The sequence below is a fragment of the Myxocyprinus asiaticus genome, chromosome 28 (genome assembly GCF_019703515.2).
Source record: "Myxocyprinus asiaticus isolate MX2 ecotype Aquarium Trade chromosome 28, UBuf_Myxa_2, whole genome shotgun sequence".
Lineage (NCBI taxonomy): Eukaryota > Metazoa > Chordata > Actinopteri > Cypriniformes > Catostomidae > Myxocyprinus > Myxocyprinus asiaticus.
In genome coordinates this window covers 18,742,700-18,766,430 of record NC_059371.1, presented here as the reverse complement: position 1 = coordinate 18,766,430, position 23,731 = coordinate 18,742,700, and the positions used below count along the sequence as shown (strand labels likewise).

At 38.6% G+C, this 23,731-nt stretch overlaps 1 pseudogene; it reads left to right on the top strand.

Moving 5' to 3' along the window:
* The first annotated feature begins 4,900 nt into the window (after positions 1 to 4,900).
* On the top strand, positions 4,901 to 19,012 carry LOC127419387 (dynein axonemal heavy chain 12-like; annotated as a pseudogene).
* Positions 19,013 to 23,731: the final 4,719 nt, after the last annotated feature.

Genomic DNA, 23,731 nt, shown 5'->3' with positions numbered 1-23,731 from the left:
ACAGAACAATAAAGGGGAGAGAGAACAACCTTGCCAGTTTCCCCTACCAAGAACAAAAAAAATCTGAAATTAATCCATTAGTTTGCACTGCCGCAAATGGTTGTTTATAATGTAACTTAATCCACCCAATAATAGTGTTTCCAAACTCATACATTTCCAAAATCTGAAAAAGATAGTCTCCTTCCACCCTAACAAACACCTTCTCGGCGTCAAGTGAGATGGCAGTGATCGGGGTCTGATCATTTGCTATTGACCACATAATATTTAGAAAACATCTAATATTATCAGAAGAACTACAACCATGAATAAACCTCACTTGATCTATATGTAAAATAGATGTAATTACTCTGCTTAACAGATTAGCTAGAATTTTAGACAATATTTTACATCTAACTGGATCAGGGAAATTGGACGATAACTTTTACATTCATTTGTGTCTTTATCTTTTTAAAGAATGAGACTGATCAGGGCTTGCATCGTGGTTGGCGGTAGTTCACCTTTCTTTAATGACTCTGTGTAAACTTTTAACATAAGTGGAGCCTGTTCAGTGATATAAGATCAAAAAAATTCTGCAGCAAAACCATCAGGCCCTGGTGCCTTACCTGTTGGCAAGGTTTTAATTACCTCAACAAGCTCCTCCAAAGTAATATCTTAGTCAAGAAAGTATTTCTGATCACTCATCAAATTAGGAAGTTCTAATTGCTCTATGAAGTTGCTAATATCCTTATCGGTATAGACATAGACGTGGAGCTATAAAGATCGAAATAGAATTCTTTAAAGGCTTTATTAATATCTGTGGCAGAAGTAAATATATTGCCTCCAGAAGACTGAAGGAATGGTGGAAAAAACTCTCTCTGTTTAATGGATCTGGCAAAGAAGTGGCCCTGCTTTGTCCCCCAACTCAAACTATGTCTGTCTTGCCCTGAATAACCAAAACTCTACTTTCTGTGACACAAAAGTATTGTGCTTATACTTTAGCTGAGTCAACTCTCTAAGACCACTGAATGACATTTGGCACTTAAGCTCTGTTTCAGCACTTTTAATACTCTTTTCCAATTTTATGAATTCCTGTGTGTTCATCTGTTTAATGAATGAGGCATATTGTATGATCCGCCCCCAAAGATCTGCCTTAAGCTCCTCCCATGCCACTCCCACAGAGGACACTGAGGCCCAATTGGTTTCTAAATAAATATTGACTTCTGTCTTAAACATTCGTTGAAATGCTTGGTCCTTTAGAATGGATTTATTAAAGTGCCATCCATATGATTTTCTTTTCTCTAAATGTGGCAACATCTCTAAACACATCAAAGCATGATCTGAAACTAAAATATTCCCAGTTGAGCAGTCAATGGCAGATGGAATAAGTGACTTAGATATCAAAAAGAAATCTATTCTAGAGTAAATCTTATGAACTGATGAAAAAAGGTGTAGTCCCTCCCAGATGGATTCAGAAGTCTCCAAATGTCTGTAAGACCAAGATTTTTACACATCCTCTATAGTGCCAACGTTGCTCTAAAGGGTCAACACACCTTTGCATCACTATGATCAAGGACTGGATCGATTAAAAGATTGAAGTCTCCCTCAAAACCATATCATGAAGGATCCCAGCTGCTTGTTGCTTCCCCTCAAGATCTACAAAAAAGTTCTGATCATCAGCGTTGGGTGCATTAATATTAGCCAAAATAAGGTTTTGCCCCTGTATTTCAGCCAAAACAAGAATGACTCTTCCTAAATTATCTTTGATCTGTTTGAGACATTTAAATTGTAAATGCTTACTTATCAATGTGATGACTCCCCTGCTCTTACTCGAACCAGCACTACAAAACATATGCTCACCCCATGCCCTGCCAAGTTTTTCAGCTTCCTGTGGAGAAAGGTGTGTTTCTTGAAGGAACACTATATAAATGTTTTTATGCTTAAGAAAAAATACCACCTTCCTTTTTATAGGGTGCCCCAGCCCATTAACATTCCACGTGGAGAGAAACATTTTATCAATAATAAAGTGTGCATGTTGACATGCAAAGAAAAAATGTGTACCCAAGGCTAATTTATATAGAACACTATCCAACATTGATGTAGCCAAAAATACTTAATAACCCACAGAATGGGGGGGCTGGGTAGCTCAGTGGTAAAAGATGCTGGCTACCACCCCTGGAGTTCGCTAGTTCACTAATCCCAGGGCGTGCTGAGTGAATCCAGCCAGGTCTCCTAAGCAGCCAGATTGGCCCGGTTGCTAGGGAGGGTAGAGTCACATGGGGTAACCTCCTTGTGGTCACTATAATGTGGTTCGTTCTCAGTGGGGCACGTGGTGAGTTGAGCATGGATGCCTTGGTGGATGGCGTGAAGCCTCCACACGCGCTATGTCTCCGTGGCAATGCGCTCAACAAGCCACGTGATAAGATGCGCGGGTTGGTGGTCTCAGATGTGGAGGCAGCTGGGATTCGTCCTCCGCCACCCGGATTGAAGCAAATCGCTACGCATCCACGAGGACTTAAAAACACATTGGGAATTGGGCATTCCAAATTGGGTGAAAAAGGGGAAAAAGTCCCCCCAAAAATAACCCACAGAACAGAAAAGAAATGCGCATAACAGTCCCACCTGGTGTCCATCGCTCTGAAATCCAACGGTCCATGCGCACTGACAAGATTTTCCATGACACTATTGCTACCAGATTGCTCAAGTCCAGTGATTTTTACGCACACACACACACACACACACACACACACACACACACACATATATATATATTTATACAGTATATATTACAGTATACAGTACAGTACAGTACAGTACAGTATATATACAGTATATATATATATATATATATATATATGTTTTTTTTCTTAACATAAACCATGCCATTAAACTGTACATAAATGTGCTCAGTAAAATAAAATAGGCCCCAGTAAACAATAACATCGAACCCACAAAGTGAACGAATGAGCTCAACAAAGGGAGAAAAAAGAAAAGATAAAAAGAGAGTCAAGCAGGAACCAGTGGGCAGACAACAGAACAACAAACCCTCTCAGACTGCATCAGTAAAATGCACAATGTGTAGTCTGTATTGTTGATTGAGTGCAGGCAAAATTACCCACTCACTCCATTGATCTAATGAAAGACATAGCTTGTCATGGGCATGTAAAAGTCTTGTGTTCCTCCTTGGCGCCAGTTCTCAACTTAGCTGAAAAAAGCAGTGCGAATCTTACCTTCTGTTGGTGCAGTAATTTTTTACACTCTTTGATTCCGTCCCGCTTCGCTTCTGTAGCTCTAGCAAAGTCAGGAAAAACCATGATGTTGTGGCCCTCCCACCACAACTTGCCTTAATTTCTTGCCGCTCGTAGAACAAAGTTTCTGTCAGCCGACTACAAGAATCTTGCCAGGATAGATCGGGGTCTGTCACACACTCCGGGAAGCTGACTGAAAACTCTGTGGGTGTGCTCAATTTCGAGCTGTCCGCTGTGTCGATCAAATTCGGAATGAGCCCCTCCAAAAACTTCACCATATCTTGACCTTCCTTTCCCTCTGGGATTCCAATGAAACTAACAGTATTATGATTCCAGTGTTTAAGCGAAGCTCGCATCTAAGCGACCAACCCTCGCATAGTGTCATGTGAATCCTCCTGTTCCTCCTTTTCTTTAAAAAAAGCAAAAATTGAGGTTCCAGTAAGGCACTTACAATAGAAGTAAATGTGGCCGATTTTTTTACGATAAAATACTCACTTTTTCAAAAGTAAAGCCACAAGACACAAACTGTATGCCTGTAAACATGATTTTAGTGTGATAAAATCACTTACTAACCTTTTCTGTGTAAAGTTATAGCCAATTTTACAACTTTGTTACCATGATGATGTAATGTCAACAAACCCTAAAACCCAAAAATTACTGTAAAAATAACAATTTAACCAACTTTACAGCTCAAATAATACATGAGTTTTAACAGAAGAATTAATGCAAGTGCTTTTATAAAATTATAAGCATCACGTTTCTGTGTTTAAACTCTTCAAAAATTGGCCACATTCACTTTCATTGTCCCCATTCACTTCTATTGTAAGAGCCTCACTGTACACTGTCGATTGATTTTAACTTGTATTGAACATGCAACATTCCTTTAATGCACAGCTTCCTGTTTTTTTAAAGTGTGTGCTGTGTTCAAGTCATGTAAACAGTTTTAAGCAAAAGGAAGTGTGACCTATTGCATGTGTTCCTTCAAAGAATATTAATTCTCAAGTCAGCTCTCTGGTTGGGTAGAATTGCAAAATTGAGTGCCACACAACGGATCACAGCCAGGTGTTGGTTGGCTGGCCCAGGCCCCATTAGTGCATATTTATAACTGTGCATGGATATAAATAGTTGTGAGAGTGTAAAGCGACCAAAAACACAGTACAGAAACAACTGCAATGAAAAACAGCAGAATTTCTTGTTGCTAAGGTAGAATGAAAATTTGCCTTTGAATTGTTGAAACAGATTTCTCTTCCTGGACAGTCTGTGGAAATCTAGATTGGATTTTGCATGGGATGGAGTTTTGCATGTTTAAAACAGTCTCAATTAAATAATTTTTACCATAGCTTTTAAAATTATGTTATTAGTCTCTTGTGATGTTTGAATATTGCTCCTTGTATTTAACGGACCATCATTTAGAGCAGCTTACATAGGTTTGTAATGCAACTACAGTGTAGCTTCCAGTACATACTCTTGTAATCCAAGCCAGCATGGTAGACAGTATACAGTATGTTGCTAAATTAACAAATTAATGTAAACTTCAAGAGTCAAACTAGTATATGATATGTTGTCATACTATCACATCAAAACAGTCATAATGATAAAGGCATACTGTGTTTTCCTACACAGTATGTGTATCTTTTGATCTTTTGGTTGCCAAATTAGAGTTTTAGTAGCACAACATGGAATAGGATTATAATGCTGCAGAGGATGACTGGGATGAGGATGAAGCCACTCAATACATGATTGAACAGAGTCTTTTGGAATAAATCACTCTGAATTTAATACACTAATAGTGTATGTCTATCTCTGTGGATAACTACAGTATATACTGTAATCAAACACTTTGCTGTCATGTCCAATAGTGATCTATTAGACTGCATAGACCATGAGGAAATTTTCACTGCCATACAGGCTGGTAAGAGTTGAATTCTCTTAGATCTCCATCAACATTATCAGTGCTCCAATATAAGTGCTGCAGAATGATCTGGCATATGCATGTGTAATGTCAGGTAATGAGGATCCTCTGAAGATCCTGGTGCAGCGTAAAGAGGCTCTGTCTAATGCAGACAGCAGGGGCTGGATCCCACTGCACAAGGCAGCAGTACAGCAGAAGAAGAGCATTCTGGAGATCACTTATGCAGGTATAGGAGATGTTCTGTATTTGCATTATGATATGCATAAACTTCATCTCACTAAGACAAAGAATTTTTGAAATTGTTTCTTAATCAGAATTCCATATTTAGCATCTCCTCAGGGGTCAGGGCAGTGCCGTACTTTGAGAGGGGAGACTCCGTTGTTTCTTGCCGTTGTCCACGGTCTTAGAGAGAATGCCACATTCCTGCTACAGAATGGCTGTGAGCCTGACTGCAAAAATGATGATGATGATTCGGCATTGGTTGCAAGTGTATTTTCAGCATATACTGCATGCTTAGTAAGCACACATTATTCACTTAAGATTAAAACTGCAAGACACTCTTTTTTTTAGACCAAGAAATTTGCATGTTTTAATTCATGCAACTTTTGATAAATGGCATGTTGTGCTTCGATCAAGTATATTCCCTTATTATTTAGCTAAGTTTGATGCCCAAGGGAAAGTTTTTTTTAAAAAGTATAGTTCAATTAAATTAAAAATTTTGTCATCGTTTATTCACCCTCATGTTGTTACAAACCCGTACAACTTTCTTTCTGGATGTTATATGTGTTTTTTTGTTTTTTCCATTCAATGAAAGTAAAAGTGACTAAGGCTAACATTATGCCTAACATCTCATTTTGTGTTCCACAAAGGAAAGAAAGTCATACAGGTTTGGTAACAATATGAGGGAGATTAAATTTTAATTTTTGGGTGAACTATGCCTTTAAAGAAATAGTTCACCCAAAAATCCCTGATCCCATTCCAGATGTTTATTACTTTCTTTCTTCTGTGGAATATTTCGGCTCTAGGTACATACAATGCAAGTGAATAGTGACCAAAACTTTAAAACTCCAAAAAAACACATAAAGGCAGCATAAAAGTAATCCATAAAGGCCCTATCACATTTACCTTTACACGATGAAATCCCGTGGTTGAAAAACATGAATCTCAATGGGAATTCATATGATCGTGAATTTCGGCAATGGACTTCCGGTGGCGAAGAATTTCCCCTCGTGGATTTTGCATGGAGTTCAAATTTTGTGTTCTTTGAAAGGTGAATTTGTCGCTTTGACCAGTAGGAAGTTACTTGGTTTGGCAGTGACCTTTGTGTGGGCAGTGATTCGTACAAAGCTACTCTGAATATTCACAATAGACACGGTTATTATTTTAGCGGCAAGTTTCTTTTCAGCTACAATCTCACAAAGTATAAAGTACAGCATTAAAAAGAGGCTGCTTGGCAATTATTTTTTTCCTGAATTCACACACGCTCAACCTTAGCCCATCCAAGGTGTGTATAAACTTTCTTTCTTCAGCAGAACACAAATGAATATTTTTAAGAAGAATATTTAAGCTCTGTAGGTCCATAAAATGCAAGTGAATGGGTGCCAAGTTTTTGAAGATCCAAAAAGTACATATCCATCACATAATCCATACAATTCCTGTCGTCTAAATAATGTCTTCTGAAGTGAAACGCTAGGTGTGTGTGTGTAAGAAAAAGATCAATATTTAAACTTTTTTACTAAAAGTTTCACTTCCGGCCAGCTTGAGGTTTGTACGTTGACGAGGGTGCAGTTCAAACTGCATCTGGCGTGACATAACCACGTCAAAAAATTTTGTAAAAAAAGTTTTAAATAGTGAACCATTTCTTACACACACCTAGCATTTCACTTCAGAAGACATTCATTTTTCCACTGGAGTCAAATGGATTACTTTTATGATGGCTTTATGTGCTTTTTGGAGCTTCAAACATTTGGCACCCATTCACTTTAATTATATAGACCTACAGAGCTGAAATATTCTTCTAAAAATCTTAATTTGTGTTCTGAAGAAGAAAGAAAGTCATACACATCTGGGATGGCATAAGGGTGAGTAAATTATGAGAGAATTTTCATTTTTGGGTTACCTATCCATTTAATATGGATAGACTGATTTTGACAAAAGTTTGATTAAGAAATGATTGGTCTTTTTTCTGAAAACAGACATAAAGAATGACCAGTATGACCTGGCTCTACTGCTGCTACGCTACAGTGCCACAGTGGACCAAAAAGGGAGTCTCCAAAGAACCACTCTGCATGAAGCATATGTGCTAGGCTTGGATGAAATGGTATATCTGCTCCTACAATCAGGCGCTGACCCAAATGCCATTGACACCTGTGAACATACTCCTATAGGTCTTGCTGCACAAGCTGGACATATTAATGTTGTAGAGCTTCTGCTTCAGAAAGGTGATTTTTATATGGGTGGTTGTGGTTAGAAATTCAGTACCTGACTTAGTGATGCAATGTTTATTACAGTTTGTGCTACTCACAGCAGACAGATATACATAACAGATAATTAGGAATTATCATATTGTTACATAGATAGTTGCATAACATGTCAATGAACTTTTTAAAATTGAAATCAAGATTTTAGGTTAAAATTTATATGAGTGTATAAAGTGTACTGTATATTTTAGGTGCTGTGGCTGGTCACGATTTCTTTAAAGTTTTTCAATATTCAAATCACATTTTATCTTTTATTAGTTCATTTTAAATGGTCCTGCAGTTTGACATTGTTTTTAATACAAATATTCCATGTAGTATCTCAATTAAAATAATATCTAAAAAGCTGCATCTATAATCATTACAAAAAATGGTCAATACTTTAAGATGGTGTATAGAATTTCACAACAGAGAATATGTCAAAAGTGTCAACTAACTATATATTATGGAGTTCATGTTTATATTTCATTCGCTTTCAGGGGCTAGTGTGTGGTCCAAGCCTAACTCTCCAAGTTCAGCCTCGGTTTTGTTTGATGCAGCAGCCTCTGGAAACGATGATATCATCTCACTGCTGCTCGAGTATGGAGCTGATCCCAACATGCCCACCCACACAGGCCATCTCCCCATCCACCGTGTAACCTACCGTGGACATTTACTCTGAGTGACACACCACTGAAAACATTTTCTTAAAGGAATGTCCTGGTTCAATACAAGTTAAGCTCAATCAACAGCATTTGTGGCATAATGTTGATTACCACAAATATGTATTTTCACTCATCCCTCCTTTTCTTTAAAAAAGCAAATATCTTGGTTCCAGTAAAGCACTTACAATTGAAGTGAATGTTCAAAAGTATAGCCACAAGACAAAAATGATATGCATGTAAAAATTATTTTTGTTCAATAAAATTACTTACTAACCTTTTCTGTGTAAAGTTATAGCCAATTTGACAACTTTGTTACCATGACGATGTCTACAAACCCTAAAATGACTGTAAAAATGACAATTTAAACAACTTTACAGCTCAAATAATACACAAGTTTTAACAGAAGAATTAATGCAAGTACTTTTATAAAATTATAAGCTTCACATTTCTGTATTTAAACCCTCCAAAAATTGGTCACATTCACTTTCATCATCCCCAATTCAAGTGCCTCACTGTAACCTCGATTTTTGCTTTTTTTTTTAAGAAAAGGAGGATCGAGTCGAAATTAATTTTTGTGGTAATCAACATTATTTCATAAATGCTGTCGATTGAGCTTAACTTGTATTGAACCCGGAATATTCCTTTAAGCATTATTTTTGTCTTGTTTCCCAGTAAAAATATCTAAATATCCTTAAAAGAAGATACATTTATGTGAGATTCAAAACTGCATTAGGTACCTGTATTAAGATTTATAGAGGATATCTCTTGAAATAAGTTTATTCGTCTAACCACATTAGCTAATTGTTTTTTCTTTTTTAAACGTAAATCTAACAGGATTTAGTGAGGCCTTTATACTTAATAGAATAGTTCATCTGTCACAAGTTCACAAGTCTGTCATCATTTACTCACCATCAAGGGTGTAAAGTTACAAATTATAAATACTCATGTTACTGTAATTAAGTAGATTTTCCCAGGAATTGTACTTTTATAAGTAAAAAATGGTATACTTTTACTTGAGTACATTTTAAGTGCCGTAACTGTACTTTTAATGCGCTTTTAATGCGTTTTCCCTCCATCTGTGTTCCCTGCTTCCCTGTCCTGATTTTATTTGTATCCATCAATGTGATTGGCTACAAGATTCTTGTGATTTCCCTCAAATCAAATCACACACATGTAAAGAACTTGAATGGCAGCTGTAGATTGGGTGCCAAGTTAACTGCTATTAATCATGGATGTAGAGAATGCCTCAAATTCAGTTCAAGGCCTGAACATCCCGTATGGCAAGCTGTTTTGACATTTATTCCTTTAAAACTTACTAGTATCTGTTTTTATGTTACTAGTACTTATTTTTTAGTGACTAGTAACTATTTAATTAGATACTAGTACTTATTCATTAGGTACTAGTACTTATTCAAAAAATATTAGTACTTATTCATTAGGCACTAGTACTTATTCAATAGATACTAGTATTTATTCATTAGGTAATAGTACTTATTCAATATATACTATTACTTATTCATTAGATACTAGTATTTATTTATTAGGTACTTGTACTTATTCAATAGATACTATTACTTATTCAATAGATACTAGTTCTTATTAAATAGATACTAGTACTTGTTTATTAGATAATAGTACATATTCATTAGATACTAGTAACTATTCCATTAGATACTAGTACTTATTCAGTAGGTACTAGTACTTATTAATTTGGTACTAGCACTTATTCAATAGATACTAGTACTTATTCATTAGATGCTAGTTCTTATTCATAAGATACTAGTACTTATTCATTAGACACTAGTACTTATTCCATAGATACTAGTACTTCATCACTAGACACTAGTACTTATTCATTAGGTACTAGTACTTATTCATTAGGTACTAGCACTTATTCAATAGATACTAGTACTTATTCATTAGATGCTAGTTCTTATTCATAAGATACTAATACTTATTCATTAGACACTAGTACTTATTCCGAATGTTACTAGTAAGATTTTTATTTTACTAGTAAGATTTATTTATTTATTTTTATCCCCTTTTCTCCCAATTTGGAATGCCCAATTCCTACTACTTAGTAGGTCCTTGTGGTGGCGCGGTTACTCACCTCAATCCGGGTGGTGGAGGACAAGTCCCAGTTGCCTCCACTTCTGAGACCGCCAATCCACGCATCTTATCACGTGGCTCGTTGTGCATGACACTGCGGAGACTCCGCATGTGGAGGCTCATGTTACTTTCCGCGATCCACACACAACTTACCACGTGCCCCATTGAGAGCGAGAACCACTAGTCACGACCACAAGGAGGTTACCCCATGTGACTCTACTCTCCCTAGCAACCGGGCCAATGTGGTTGCTTAGAAGACCTGGCTGGAGTCACTCAGCACACCCTGGAGTTGAACTCGTGACTCCAGGGGTGGTAGTCAGCATCAATACTCGCTGAGTTACCCAGGCCCCCTACTAGTAAGATTTTTAATTCTTCTCTACAGTCGCCATTCTGACTAGTCATCACATTTGATGGGTAATAAAACAACTGTTACTAGTAATATATTAAATGTTACTAGTAACAACAGGAAAATACACTTGTGTCCAATAAATAGGCACTAGTATCTAATAAATAAGTACTAGTATCTAAATAAAAATTACTAGTACCTAATGAATAAGTACTAGTATCTAATAAATAAGCACAGGAATACATTCTAGTCAGAAGTGAACAGTTGATATCATAAACAGAATAAGTACTAGTATCTTAAATTTGGAGATATCTCCAACAACAAAAGGAATTAATAAGAATGTGGATAGGAATATCTTCATTCAAAATGATCATTGCATAAACATGAGAACCTTTCTGCTATTAACATATTCATGGTATTTTACATGGATTTACCACATCTATATTGCCATATAGATCAAAATGGATCCTTTTAATATAATTATAGCTAACCTGCTCTTGGAATGTTAGCATAGCATCAATGAAAATACAAAGAAAGAGAAACAAGTTGAATTTGGCTATTTGTTGCATCAGTTATATCATGCAAGATATAGTACCCCGTTGGAATGAAGGGCAAAACTTGACTGACGTTTGATTTTGAAAATTAAATTTATATCATTAAAATAATCATCAAATTAAAGTTTTACCCATCTCTGAATGGAGAACAGGGAGACACTTCAAAATAAGAGTCCTTATATTTGTGCAGGATAAAGAGTTAAGGTTGCATTAATTGTCAAGTTATATTGTGGGATTTCTGATTATGTACAAAATAGAATTCCCAAAACAAAAGCAAATTGTGCTGCATATAAGCCCTCCCTGCATTTGAAATCACATTTGCAAAAGTTAAAACAAAATTCGGGTTCATATAGCATTGAATGAATCAATATAAATTGCCAGACTGTAATGTAACAGTGTGGGTACATACCAAATTGTACACTAACCACTGTTAGTGTAATTATAATAATACTAATTTGTAACTATATGCACTAGGTGTAAATAGCAGCTGCAACACAGCAGCGCTATTTACACTCAAATAGTCTGGTGGAAACACAAATTGTACCCCCAAGTGTCACTTTAATGGCGAAATGTGTGTAAAGGCGTTTTTTTTATGAAGCATATTTTTATTTATTTATTTATTTATTTATTTGCTGTGTAAACCTTAAAAAATACAAAATACAAAACAAAGTACAAGGGAATACATTATCATATTGCACTAACAGCCTTATACCACAAATGTTACAGGTCTGAATCCTTTATCCATCAATACAGACAGATACACATCTTAAATCTTCAATACAAAGTTTTTGTTTGTTTTTTTTACAAGAGAAGAGATGTCTTGCCAGATTTACAACTGTTCTTTAGAGAAATCAAAGAATTATAAAAAAAAGTTTCAAATCAACGTTGTATAGTGCAGAAGTCCTGGGTTGGATTCCCCACTTTTCCTCATCCTGTTTCCTGTCTGTACTCTTTATTTTTCCTTTAATACTACTTATAATAATAAATAAAAATGAATATAAATGTTGATTTGTTCACGGTGAAGGTCATGAAGTTGAGAGGAAGGCAATGGCAGACTGGCCATAGAGAGAACTGGGATTTTCCCAGTGGGTCAGTGGCAAAATGGGGCTGATCAGCCCAAGATTAGTGTTCATAACGTTAAAGTATCTACCAATACAATACTGAACCAAGAATTGTTTTACATACTTGCAGTTGTATAGGCCTACTTCATTATGAACTGAGTGCAACAACAAGCACTGACTGACTGTATATAAATCAAAGAGGTGCTGACGCATATAGGCAGATTTGTTTTCCTCCTAGGAATGATCTGATGTCAGACAGAGTGTAAATAATTATTGAATTATGAATTAAAAAAGAAAAGATTATGAACACAGGAAGAAGCATTCTCCATAGTAATAGCACCACCCACAACCACAAAGCCCTGCAAAGGGTGGTGCGAACAGTCATAGTAGTTTGCTGTAATTAGTTTGTTGCTGTAATCATCAGATAAAGTATAATTTACTGTAATTCATTGCACATAATCTTTAAAGTCATCATGGATTAAAAAATAAGACAATCTACAATAGAAATATAAAGTAACTGACTATAATTGCCTCTTATAATTTAATTAGCCATGTGTTGTATTACTGAAGTGTGTGTGGGATATATAGAAAAAAACATGACACCTTTTTTCATTTAATTTATTTATTTCATCATTCTGCTCAGCAGTTCTGTAATGTCTATGCCATTAATTGTCCATTCAGCAATGTTGATGTTTCAGTTGTCTATCACTAGGTGTCAGTAGGCACACTGGGTGTAAAGTGATCCTTCCCTTTTAAGAAAGAGAGTGACATTGCATTTATATTCAACATAATATTTGCATAAAATGAAAATGTGCTCTAGAAATAGTACTAGTACCTATTAAGTTCTGGATATCTGTGGGCTAAATAGTTACTAGTCATTAAAATTAAGTACTAGTACTTGTATTTGTTTTTTTGTTTTTTGTTTTTTTTGTTTTTTTTTTAGAATAGTAACATTTAAATAGATACTAGTCACTATTAGAATAAATACTAGTATCTAATGGAATAGTTACTAGTCACTAAAAAATAAGTACTAGTGACATAAAAATAGACACTAGTAAAATTTAAGGAATAAATGTCAAAATGGCTTGCCATAGATATCAGCTGTAATTCTGCCTCTAATTTGAAGAAACATATTGAGGTAAATTTAATATCTGCTTACTAGATTCTTTGAGTAATTTAGCTATCTATCACTGAGATTACTGGGTTGCTGTGAGAGATTAATGCAATGTTATCAATAGGGCTGGGTGATAAAACGATCGCGATGTTTATCGGGAAAAAAAGAGATGTCCTCGATATCGATGATAAACTTTTGAGTAATTTTCTATACTTAGCCTATGTTCTGCATCTAGACCAGGGGTGTTCATTTCATCGATCGCGATAGCAAGACAACCACTGGTTGGTTGATCTAGATAAAATATAAAAGATTGTCTTTTTATTTCCTGGCGTCTGTAACTGCGCTGTGCGTGTGTTCCGAGAGCGCTATTGCGGGTACGCGCCTAAACGATCAAATACACTTCATAATTCCGCCAATGTGTGTTCAATGTTCAGTGCTCTAAACCCATATGGCTTCCTTTCTTCTGTGGAACACAAAAGGAGGAAGTTCTGTTTGCTGATATCAATACAGTGGCAGTTGATAGTGACTCACTTTACAGCTTATAAAAAGACCACACACACACACACACACACACACACACACACACAAAATGATAATAGTAGCCCATGTGACTCATGCATCACATTCAAAGTCTTCTGAAGGCATAAGAAGAAGGTTTTGGCAAGAGACAACCTGAAATGTAAGTTATTTTACAGTGAAACTGGACTTCAGCCATAGCTCTCCTTTGTATGTAAATGAATAGGCCCACACCAGAGAAGGTCGTTCACAATGGCTGGTGCTTAGACTTTGACCAAGTTGAACACGTGTGAACACATGAATGTGCTTCTATCATACACTCATGAATGCGCAAAGGAGAGCCATGACAGAGGTCAAGATTTTCACTGAAAAATAACTAACATTTTCTCACCAAAACCTATCATATGCCTTCAGAAGACTTGGAATAAGACACACTAGTCGCATGGACATACTTTTAGGACTCTTTTGCGTCCTCCACTGCAGTTGTATTAAAATCAGAGAAAGAACGTTCTTTAAAATTCCTCCTTTTGTGTTCGGCAGAAGAAAAAAGTCAGATAGGTTTGAAATGACGTCAATAATTCTTTTTAGGTTAATATTGTTTTCACAAAATTAAATATTGCAGTTGCCAAAATGATAGATATGCTTTGTTGTCATTTGTGGGAAAACACTTATAATGCAAATACTCTCCTGAATTTTCTTATTAGATCTGTAGACAAGCACATTTTAACAAAGTGTAATTAGACTTGTTTCAGTCTTGAACAACACATTGCTTTATCATTGGTTTAATGATGATGACTCACTCAAAACAAATTAAAGACATTATTTGTTGCCACCTTTTGATGTAAAGGTGTTATTTACCAAAATACTGTAAAGTCACTGAACGAGAATGTGAACAAATGCTTTTAGTGAATGAATTCAAAAGACTCAAGATACGAGTTAATGACAGACAGAGAAACATCATCTGGAGTTAATTTACTCCACTAAATAAATGTGACAATTATTGTAGTAATAGGTTTTTTTGGTTACATATAACTTCAAACTAGAAGTTGCAAAGATGAACTAGAAGAAGCTAAATGATTTATTCATATTCTACAATGTTTGTTAATAAATGGAGAAAAAAAAAAAAGAAAAAGAGGAATGAGTAGGACAGATGAAACGTGTTGCCATTTAATAGACAGTTACAATAATATATGCATTGTCTATTTCCTTCAAGCAGTTTTGGTTATTTTTATAACTTTATAAATGTTTATTGTAGAAATGATGATATTCTGAATGAAGATTAGCTGGCTAGCTTGAATGATGTTTATATTTATGCATTTTGTAGACATTTTTATCCAAAGTCACTTACGACAGAATCAGATAAAATAAAATAAAATAAAATCACTTTATTGTCACACAGCCATATACACAAGTGCAATGGTGTGTGAAATTCTTGGGTGCAGTTCCGATCAACATAGCAGTCGTGACAGTGATGAGACATATACCAATCTACAGTAAACATCAAATTTACACAACACAATTTAAAATCTAATATACACATAATTACACAACACAATATACAAATAATAACATACAATGTACAGTATACAATACACACAATATAGATACACATTATACAATAAAAAAATAGTATTTATAGTTATATAAAATGTACAGTAGGTTGTATTTTAATGTATTGACATTCAGGCTGTTGGTTGATAGTCAATTGCCAGTGTGTTGTTAAGAGAATATAATTTATGACAGTCCGGTGTGAGATAATAAGATTAATAAAGTGCAGTGCTGATGTATATTGATCGTGAGAGATCAAGAGTTCAAAAGTCTGATTGCTTGGGGGAAGAAGCTGTCGTGAAGTCGGCTGGTGCGGGTCCTGATGCTGCGATACCGCCTGCCTGATGGTAGCAGTGAGAACAGCCCATGGCTCGGGTGGCTGGAGTCTCTGATGATCCTCCGAGCTTTTTTCACACACCGCCTGGTATATATGTCCTGGAGGGAGGGAAGCTCACCTCCGATGATGTGTCTGGCAGTTCGCACCACACTTTGCAGGGCTTTGTGGTTGTGGGTGGTGCTATTGCCATACCAGGCGGAGATGCAGTCAGTCAGGATGCTCTCTACAGTGCCGGTGTAGAACTGTGTGAGGATGTGGTGGTTCATCCCAAACTTCCTCAGCCGTCTCAGGAAGAAGAGGTGCTGATGAGCCTTCTTCACAACGGCCTCAGTGTGGACAGATCATGTGAGTTCCTCAGTGATGTGGACACCCAGGAACTTGAAGCTGCTGACTCTCTCCACCGGTGCTCCATTGATGGTGATGGGGCTGTGTTCTCTTTTTTTTCTCCTGAAGTCCACCACAAGCTCCTTTGTCTTACTGATGTTGAGGGAGAGGTTGTGCTCCTGACACCAGTGTGTCAGAGTGTGCACCTCCTCTCTGTAGGCTGTTTCATCATTGTCAGTGATCAGACCTACCACCGTCATATCATCAGCAAACTTAATAATGGCATTGGAGCTATGTGTTGCCACACAGTCATGTGTGTACAGGGAATACAGGAGTGGGCTAAGAACACAGCCCTGCAGGGCTCCAGTGTTGAGGGTCAGTGATGAGGAGATGTTACTGCTCATTCTAACCACCTGGCGTCTGCTTGACAGGAAGTCCAGGATCCAGCTGCACAGCGAGCTGTTTAAGCCCAGAGCCCGGAGTTTCTCATCAAGCTTGGAGGGCACTATGGTGTTGAATGCTGAGCTGTAGTCTACAAACAGCATTCTTACATAAGTGTTCTTTTTTTCCAGGTGGGAGAGAGCAGTGTGTATTGTAGATGCAATGGCATCATCAGTGGAGCAGTTGTTGCGGTAAGCAAACTGCAATGGGTCCAGTGATGAAGGCAGCACAGAGCAGATGTAATCTCTGATTAGTCTCTCAAAGCATTTGCTGATGATGGGGGTCAAAGCAACAGGACGCCAGTCATTTAAGCAAGTGATTTTGGATTGCTTTGGTACAGGCACAATGGTGGACGTTTTAAAGCATGTAGGGACTACAGACAAAGAGAGGGAAAGGTTGAAAATGTCCGTAAAAACACCAGCCAGTTGGTTCGCGCATGCTCTGATGACATGGCCTGGAATGCCGTCTGGACCCGCGGCTTTACAGATATTCACCCATCGGAAGGATCGGGTTACATTAAAACAATTAAAAGTGGAGGTCCGTGCATTAAGTGCCACGCGAACATCGCTACTAATCCAAGGTTTCTGAGTGGAATATATTAAATGTGTACATATAAAAAGGGGCATTGGGGGCTGTGTCCCCCTAAGATTACAATACTAGAATTGCCCCTGGTTGATACAAATCTGTGTTTCAAGTCTTATGGTCGTTTGTCTCTATTGAAACAATCCTCTATCCACCCCTCCTCTGCTTTCACAGAGCACTGGAGCAACTGATCCCAGTGACTAAAAAGGAGGTTATAAAAGAGTGATATGAGCCCGTAACACCGCAGCGGCACGTGGTCACTCTCAGTGCCTGGAGCTGCTCCTAAGCTTCATGCTGCACCCAAAAGTGCACAGGAACTATGACTGTTCTTTGCCATTTCAAACAGTGATGTGCAATCAGCATGGCTGCTTCTGGAGGTTGGGGCCATGCTCAACCAGGACCCTGTCAGCTGCCTGCAGGTGGCCATGCGGCTGGGCAACTATGAGCTCATTAACACTCTGCTGCCGTACAGTGCCAACGTCAACTACTACTCTTGTGTCAACACTACACACTTCCCTTCTGCCCTGCAGTATGCATTAAAGGATGAGGTGATGCTGTGCATGCTGCTCAATAATGATTATGATGTGCAACGCTGCTTTGACTGTCCTTATGGACAGGCCTCTCATGTGCCTGAGGACTATGAGGGCTGGAACACTTCTGTTATTAAAGATGTGGTGGTCAGACCAGTTGCTTTCCATTTCTGAGCTCTGCAAATAGATTATAAAAGTATAAACATGAATGTATATGTTTTAAGGGGTATTATCTGATGTTTTAGAAGGAATAGATCACCACAAAAGGATAATTCTGTTATAATTTACTCATCCTCATGTGGTTCCAAACCCATATGACTTAATTTCTTCTGGGGTACACAAAAGGATATATTTTAAAGAATTTTGCAATCCAAGATTTCCATACAAGTTGATAGTGAACAAGCCAGATAGTGTCAGAAGTCAAGATCTTCACTGTAAAATTACTTAAATTTTAGTTTGTTTCTCAACAAAATCTATTGTATGCCCCAGAAAACTTGGAAAATGATGCACGAGCTGCATGGACGACTTTTATGTCATTTTGGGTGCTTTTTAAGCTTTAAAGTGAGTCACTATCAACTGTTCTGTATGGAAATCAAGGATCACAACATTTTTCTTCTGTTCTGCAGAAGAAAGGAATTTCTATGGGTTTATAACAGCATGAGGGCAATTTCATTTTGGGGTGAACTCTCATTAGAACTGCCAAGTGATAACACTCATTTCTTTGTGCAGTTTTGTGAGGTGATCACAGTGTACTGGCTCAAGCACATCTCAGCCCAAGTAGTGAGAATTATGTTAGATTATGTTGATCATGTGACCTTCTGCTCCAAACTGAAGTGTGTTCTGGTTGAGCAGAAACAGTGGCCAGAAATATGTAAAATACAAGGTAAGTCTTCAGTCACATCATAGAGATTTTAGTCAGACACTGATGCCTTTAGTGAGATCCACAAAAGCTCTAACATGTATAAAATTTCAACATCAGCATCAGTGTAAATTTATATTTGATGTACAGATCTCAACTTTTCAGTGTTAGACTTACTGTAAGTGATTAGTCGTCTGATTAAAAGAAAGCGCATTCCAGAATGCTTCATTAATCCTAGAATTTTCTGCTCTCCAGAAAATGCTCGAAGCCTGAAGCATCTCTGCAGACTGAAGATCCTTGAATGTTTGGGTCGCTTGCGACGGAGGGCTCCCATTTTCATCAGTTTCCTGCCTCTGCTCTCCTGTCTCAAAGACTATATTCACTTCAAAGTGTATGATATTTACAACAGAGGGAGAATGACAGAACAAGAGTAAAACCAGGTGGATAAATCTCTGAATAAAATATAAATTCATGGATTTATTTTTTTTTTTTCATAAAATGAATGCAGTCTTTTTTATTTTACAGTTTTCTTTTTCTTTTGAAGAAAAAATGCAAAAAATATTGCTTTGTAAAATATCCATTCATATTCACAATTTGATGTTAATGTTTTGTCAGTTATGTCCAGATAAAATTCTTCCATTTTGCATTTTCTAATTTATTACATTTAAAAAAATAAAAAAATAACAAATATGACAAATTATCTTATCAGCACAACAATTCATTTTGTGAATAATTTATTGAAAAATATTAACATTCTATTGTCTAATGTCTATTAACAATTTTGTATTTTTGTATGTTTTGTATTGATGACATCATGCACTCAAGCTAGCATGGACTGCACAAATTTGTGCAAAATGTGATGTTATCCCACTGTGATTTGAGAATATTACAAAGAGAATCTTTTGTGCTTCCATGGAAGTAAATCTGACCTTTTAAAAGGAGTTCACATGGTCAATGTCACAAATTTGCTTACATTTGATTAGTGACCTAGAAATAGGTATGAGGAGCTGTGTAGGCCATAATTGTTGAAAAGCCTCTTATGAACACTTGTAAAATTAATGCACTGATACAAACGTAAGTGAAATTAATTCGCATGCATGATTGAAAAGTTTCTTACATTCACTAGTGAAATTAAAACATTGATATAAACATTAGTGAAATTCATTCATATGCATTATTGAAAAGCTTCTTATAAACACTAGTGAAATGAAGATATTCATGTTCAAAACAGATTCTGTGGACTTAAAACGTTTCAAGGAAGAAAAATGAAATTTTTTTGCAGAATGTAACCAAAAATGGGAACAAAGTGATTTCAATTGTTCCAGAGTGAAAACTTTATTTTTAAATGCTGGTAACCGATTACCAGCACACCGGGTTTCAATAAATATATAGATGGTGCTGCAGAAGCAGGGTTGGTCTTGCCGCCGGCCATGAAGCATTCTCTTGCTGCACACCTAGCCCCCGCTCAAAATAGCGGCATAGCGGGTGCGCCTACTCTCCCCTCTGGTCCGTGCTGTTTTTCCTACAAGCAGCTGTGCAGAGTTTACACTGCACAGGCACACACGGCTCGATCACTGAGCTCTGCCACCTTGCTGCAGACCTATCAGACGTTGCGTTTATGACAGTTTCACAATAAGATGTCTGTGGGGGAGAACTGTGAGGACGTACTCTACGAAATCAGAGCTACAGCCGACCACATTCTCTGTACATTGATATGTTTGGTGGTGTCGTTGGGAAGCACTATGGCCAGCACGGTCGTGGCATAGCATCACCTTTGGTTAACACTCGTGGTCGGAACAATGCTGCCCAAAAGCCTCCTCAGCCTTCGAAACAACAGCAGTCTGCATGGGGACATCGTCTACCAGCCTCGAATGGCTCTTCCTCTGTGAAGTCAAGGAAGCCACAGCCCTAGCTCGGATGTTTTGCGCAAGAGGCCTTCAATTTGGAACAGTTTTCATTCAAGTCCTTTTGTGCGTGGGATGCTGCGAAAGAGATCAGCCCCGCCACTTGTGACATTGCCTGCCAAACGTGTTTGCGTTCCTCATGTGTCTCAAAAGCACTCATTCCAAACACTCTCCTCAGAATTTTGAATGAAAATATGTTGAGAGTGGCATGTCTTTTTTTCATTAAAAGATGTGAAAAGAGTTCAATGCAATATTCTGCCTGTTTGTGCACGAGAGGGCGTTCTGCCCCCTCAGATGGCTCATCAGATGGGGAAACTCTCTGGCTTTCTCCCAAGTGGCGTGCATGCATAGTATCACAGTGGGTGTTGCAGACAGTGCAGGCATGCCACTGTCTTCAGGTCGCACGTAGACCCCCGAGCTTTCGGGGAGTTTTGATGTCGACTGTTGTAAAAGATTCTGCCCATGATCTAAGGGAGGAAATTTGTTCTGTTCTCAACAAGCAGGCAATTGGCCCTGTCCTGAAATCAGACATGAATGTGGGGTTTTACAGCTGATATTCCCAAAGAAAGAATGCTCTGCATGCTTGAGTACTCTGTTGCTGTGGAGGGATTCCCTCTTGCTCATGCAAGGGGTTCCCCTGGGCAGGATTCTCTCTTACCTAACAGTGACGCTAAAAGATGTCGTTACTGGGTTTGGGAGCCCTGTGCCATGGAGTTTCGGTGAGAGGGGTGTGGTCAGCTACACAAGAAACTCTCCACATAAACTATTTGGAGTTACTGGCTGTTTTTCTAGCCCTCGTGCATTTTCTCTCCATACTGAGAGGCCACCATGTCCTAATATGAACGAACAACACGACTGTTGTGTCATATAAACAAACAAGGGGGGACGTGGTCCCTCAGTCTGTTACAACTGTCACGCTTTTGATGTGGTGCAACAGACATCAGCTATCTCTCAGAACGACACATGCCACCTGAAGTTATGGGCAGATATCATCTCCAGGGGAGGACCCCGTGTCAGGGAATGGCTCATTCACCCAGAGGTGGTTTTTCAGATCTGGGATCAGTTTGGCAAGGCCAATGTAGATCTCTTCGCATCGCAAGAAAACACGTATTGTCATATGGACGCTTTCGCACATCAGTGGCCCAAAACTCTTCTGTATGCATTTCCCCCAGTGGAGCTGATTCATCCCACACTGGACAGAGTGCATCAGGAGGGTTTATCACTAATTCTTGTAGCCCCTCGTTGACCATTGAAAACATAATATCCGGGCATCATCAGCCTTCTGATAGGAGAGCCTTGGTGTCTTCCATTAGGCACAGTTCTCCTCACACAAGCGAGGGGGGAGATTCAGTATCCTCGACCAGAATTGTGGGCTCTGCGGGCCTTCCCATTGAAAGGGATAAATTAATTACAACAGGGTTGCCACCAAATGTTGTTGCTACAATTCAAAGTGATAGAGCTCTCTCTACAAGAAGTTTTTATTCCTTTAAATGGCGTGCCTTTAAATTATGGTGTCGACAGAGGAATATTATTCCCTATCAGTGTGGGATTGTGCACATTCTAACAAGAACTGTTTAATAAGGGCCGCTCTTTTTCTACTCTGAAATTTTATTTAGTGTCAATTTCAGCATATCATGAGGGAATTAATGGCAGTTCGCCTGGTGCGCACCCCTTATCTATTAGATTTTTTAAGGGTGCGCGGTGCCTCAGACCAGCAATTAAATCAGTTGTTACCTCTTGGGACCTGTCCTTAGTGTTAAACGCACTTTGTGATCCACTGTTTGAGCCGTTAGAGTCTGTGGATTTAAACATTTTATCCTACTAGACTGCGCTTCTTCTCGCTTTGACGACTGCAAAGCAGGTCAGTGATTTACATGCTTTATCAGTGCACCCATCCTGCACTCAGTTATGACAAAGTGATTTTGTGCTCCAATGCGGCATATATACCAAAAGTCGTGCCTGTGTCTTACAGATCCATGTCTTTTGAGTTGACGGCTGTGGTGAGCAGGGCAGAGCCGAGCGGCGTCTGGGCAGAGCGAATGACTTTCACCTGTGTGCCATACTGGTCTCGCGTTCCAGCGAGGGGCAGCGGGAGTACTTAAGGAGAAGAGATAGCGGCAGATGGGAGAGAGAGAGATGCGTGAAGCTGCTTGTGTGTATCTGCGTGTCAGTGTGGTGTTGCTGAAAAGCAAACCTTTTGTGTACTGCTGAAAAGCGGCCTTATTGTGTGCGACTGAAAAGTGCAACAATAAATGTCTATGTGTTTTGTCAAGCCAGCCCAAGCTTCCTCCTTTCCATAATTGTTACACTGGTGCCGAAACACGGGAAGGAGGAAGGATGCACCGTCCAAGGAGTCCTCGCCACTGACTGGGGGTCACGACGTCAAGGGAGTGTTAAATCCAGTAGCGCTGGAGCCCCGTGTCAACCGGAAGGAATGATTAAGGGGTCCAGTGCCATCACCCAGAGTCACGGACGGAAGCAGGATAGCGGACCGAGGACCACTCGACGGCGTATCTGGGACCGGTGAGCTCCTCTCTCTCCCCTCTCTGCTTTCTCTCTCCCTTTTGTAATTCCCGCTAGCCCCAGCTTCCTCCTTTCCATAATTGTTACAACGGCCTTTTCATCCCCTCCCTTCGCCTCTGATGAGCAGCGGCAATCGCATGCATTGTGTCCTGTGCATGCTTTACACACTTACATGTCCAGGACTGAGCCATTTCATTTGTGCAATCAATTGCCAACCCAGCTCGTGGTAGAGCATTGTCTAAACAATGTCATTCTCACTGGATCATGGTAGCTATTTCCTTCGCATACAGCAGCAGAGGTGTGGACTTGCCCAAGGGAGTGCGCGTGCACTCAACTCATGGCATGGCCTCTTCGTGGGCACTGTTCAAAAGGGTCTCGGTGGAGGATATTTATGCAGAGGCCAGTTGGGCTTCACCGCACACTTTTGTACGCCATTATCATTTGGACTTCACGGCAGACTCGGTGGCTCATTCTGTCCTTTCGGCTGGGATCTGAGTGCTTAAACGGGTTGTCTTGTATCTGAGGAATTTTTCACCCCGGTGAGTCAACCAGACTTTTATTATTTATCCCATTCTGTGTTTTCTGGCTTCATGGGGCTTGAAAATAGGTCCCATACTTAATGTGCTGTACCGAGTGAGCCGACTGAATTGGAACGTAAAGTTATTCATGGAACTACTGTTCCCAGAAGGAGGGAAACGAGGTACAACACATCGTAGCCCCACTTTG